Below are 3951 nucleotides of genomic sequence, written 5' to 3' on the forward strand. Positions count from 1 at the left end.
GGGGCCCAGTTGATGGATCTGATCGACCATATGCATCATTAGGTGTGGCATAATATCAAAGTAAGATGGTGGAAAGCACATCTCGAGCTGGCAAAGGGTCTCCGCGATGAACTCCTTCAGGGCAGGCAGCTCAGCCTTATCAATGACCTTCTAGGTGATGCGGTTAAAGAAGTATGACATCTGTGTGATGACCATCTTCATGTACTCTGGATGGATAGCCCTAATTGCAATTGGTAGGAACACCGTTAGCATGACGTGGTAGTCATGTGAGTTGTAGCCGGTCATTATGAGGTCTTTCATGGAGACCAGGCTCTTGATGTTGGAAGAGAAACCAGTCGGCACCTTGATACCCCTAAGCAACTTAAGAAAAGCTGTCCTCTCGTCTTGCGTTAGGTTGCAGGCCGCACCCATTATATCGACTTTACCGTTCTAAGGCGATCTCGGGTGAAGGTCTGGCCTGATGCCTAGATTGACAAGATCCATCTATGACTTGATACCATCCTTTGTCTTGCCCGTGATGTCCAGCAGGACACCAATCGTGCTTTTGAAGACATTTTTCTCTAGGTGCATGCAGTCGATGGCATGGGGTGTATTCAGTGTTTTCCAATACGACAGGTACTTGAAGAAAATTGACTTCTTCTTGAAAGGAACAGCGGTGGGGACTTCCTCCATCTGGTCCCGCTTTCGCTTCCTTGTCTGCTTGGGCCCATCTTCAGGCGGCTTCTTCTTCTTTCCAAACTCCACCTGATCCATGTCCTTGACCATCTCATACACCTTTGTCCCCCAACTAGTCTGCGTCATTTGATCACGCTATGGCTCGTCCTGATTGTCAAAGTATTTGTTCATAATACTTCTTCTATACCTATGATTTTTGGCGAGGAACCATCTGTGCCTCATGTACACCATCTTATTGGATCCCTTAAGGTAAGTGTAGCAGGTCTCATCGATGCAAATTACACAGCCGGTCTTCCCTTTGATCTGCCCCGACAGTGAGAAGAGACCGGGGTAATCGGTGATGGTGACAAAGATGATTGCTTTTAGTGTGAACTTCTCCTTGCGGGATGCATCCACCATCTGGAACTCAACATCAAATAGTATCTTCATTTCCTCCATGAACGGCTCCAGGAACACATCTATATCGTTGTCGGGCTGCTTCGGTCCGGAGATAAGCATGGTCAGCATAAGGTACCTACGCTTCTGACATAGATGGGGAGGTAGGTTGTACATGGTGAGCACGATGGGCCAAGTGCTGTGCGAGCTGCTAAGCTCATCGAACGGGTTCATCCTGTCGGTACTCAGCGCAAACCTAACATGCCTAGGATCCTTGCCAAACTCCAGGTAGGCCTCATCAAAATCCTTCCACTGCTTGCCATCGGATGGGTGCCGTAGCTTGCCATCGTCTTTCAGGCGGTCAGCTGATGCATGCTAGGACATGAGCTTGGCATCGTCCGGGTTCCCGAATATTGCACGCAGATGATTGGTCACGGGCAGGTACCACACCGACAGTGCTGGACTTTTTCTATGCGTGTAACCCTCTTCTTCATCGTCCTACTGAGCCGAGATCTGTTTGGCCGCACTACTCTTCTTTGCCCCCTTCTTGTTCTTCTTCCGACCACCTTGCAAGCCTCCCTCGTCTTCTGCATCCACGCGACAACCAGCATTTTTCTTGTACCGACTAAAGCCGCAGTGCGGACAACTCATCAAATTCTCATACTCATTGCCCCGATACAAGATGTAGTGGTTAGGGCATGCATCAAACTTTGTAAGCTTCATCGCCACTGGCCGGATCAACTTCTTGGCCCGATAAGTATTGGCGGGCACCTTGTTAGCCGTTGGGTACGTGGTGGCAAGGTAGCTTAACAACTCATTGAAGCTAGTGTCAGACCAACCATGACAAGCCTTCAACATCAACATATGGTGGTTAAAATGGAGCGCCATGCACACCTTCAGACAATCGCCGCCGTCCTTATAGAGAGGATCAACTGTCGCCTGCTTCAACTCTCTAAAATTCTCCAACCACTTTGGGCAACCCAACACAACGTCGTCTTCATTGAAGTGTTTGACTAGATCTTCAACAAGCTGCACATCCTCGGGTTGGCTCACAGTATCTTGACCATCACCACCGTCGCCGGCTTCGTCGGCCATGTCTTGCATTAGATCATCCACCGTGATGTAATCACGACAACTATTGTCACTATCGGCTAGCGCAACTGCTGCTGAAGGATCTTTATTCACCGGTGGTGCTGTCGTCATCGGCGTTGAAGAGCTCACTCCATATGCACCACCACTCGCACCAACTCTTTCATCGTGAAATGTCCAGACTGTGTAGCCCTCGACGAAACCATACATGATCAAATGAGTTTGCACCTCACTGTCTCGATGGGCTTTCAGGTTCTTGCAATGAGAACATGGACATATGGTTGTCATCCGCTTCAGTCTCTCATGGTGAGCTTTACCAGCCGCAATAAACTTCCTTAATTCAAAGAGGTACCACGGATCATTCACTCTATCGATCCAGTACATCCATTCCGATCTATCCATCATATTTGCGAACATTATCCGTCACAATCAACATTAAATAAAGAAGAATTAGGAGAAATTGATGATTTTTGCGTCCAAAATCATGAAAAAAGAGAGGAAATGATGATGTGAAAGATGAAGCATGCATCTATGATGAATCTAAAGTTAAAGAAATACATGACATCATTTTTTCCATTAAAATTGATCTAGATCTAGATCTAGATCTAGAGAGAACTCTAGGTGATGGAAATAGAGAGAAAGGATGGAAGGAGAGACGGAGAGCCTTTATGAACCTCTTATGATGTCCTCCTCCCTCAAATCCAAGCCCTTCAACTCAAATCAAAAGTTTCCTCAAATTTTAGGGCAAAGCCTCCCCCCATGAGTTTTGAGAGAGGAAGACCTATGGAGAAGATGAAGGGTTTGTGCTGTGTATTTGTACAGGCTTTACCACGGCGGGCAAGATAAAACGCCCGCCTCGGTAAATCAAGTCTTTACCATGGCGGGCAGTTTAAAGAGCCCGCCATGGTAAATTGTATTAACCGCGGCGGGCGATTCATACCGCCCACCACGGTAAATAACTATTTCCTGCGGTGGGCAGGTAAGGTGGCCCGCCGCGGTAAACCAATTTCCCACAGCGGGCGCCTCGGTGGCCGTCCTCGCTGGCTGGCCACCGGTTAACCGTGGCGGGCAAAAGAGGTGCCTGCCACGGAGCGCATTTTGGCCACGCTGCGCAAATTGATTCCTATAGTAGTGAAATCTAATTTACTATGCGAGGGATTTCCCAAACTAGGGTCTCCCCATATGGTAGTTTTGGTGTGCTTTGCCCAAGGGGTTGGTACAGATTTATAGGAAGAAAAACTCCCCACATCAACATCAACTAGCAATATGGTACTAATTGATGTTGCACCCTCCACATTTACTAATGGGCCTAAATAATCATTAAAGCCCATTAGTAAATAAATGCATGGCTTTTAGGATTTATTAGGATTATTGCACATGGGCTTTGAGCATTGGAAAAAAATGAGAGATTTATTATTTTCAGAATTAATGAATTTCATGGATAAAATAATTCCAGAAAAGTCTAGAATTATTATTTAAGCCGTGAAAAATACTTTGAAAGCTCTAAAAAATCGGAGAAAATTCTTAGAGACATTATGGAACATGATGAACCCAAATAAAGTATTTGGAGCCCATAATTAGATAATTTGGAGCATCTAAAATTAAATTATGCTCATAGACAAGTAGGAACAAGTTCCAGAAAAGGCTGGAAAAATTCCTGAGAAGTTTGTAGAGATTGATGAACAGACGAGGAACTGAAAGGAGTGATTTGCGTTACAAAGAAAAGATTTTAGTAAGCTCCCAACGAAAACTTAGAGCCAAGAAACAAAGAATTTGATTGTAGAAAAAGATAAAGGCATGTCAGAGAATTAA

General features: G+C 45.7%; 1 pseudogene; it reads right to left on the bottom strand.

The window, feature by feature from the left end:
* Positions 1 to 421: 421 nt before the first annotated feature.
* Positions 422 to 2253, bottom strand: LOC136515623 (uncharacterized; annotated as a pseudogene).
* Positions 2254 to 3951: the final 1698 nt, after the last annotated feature.

The sequence above is a fragment of the Miscanthus floridulus genome, chromosome 17, assembly GCF_019320115.1.
Source record: "Miscanthus floridulus cultivar M001 chromosome 17, ASM1932011v1, whole genome shotgun sequence".
NCBI lineage: Eukaryota > Viridiplantae > Streptophyta > Magnoliopsida > Poales > Poaceae > Miscanthus > Miscanthus floridulus.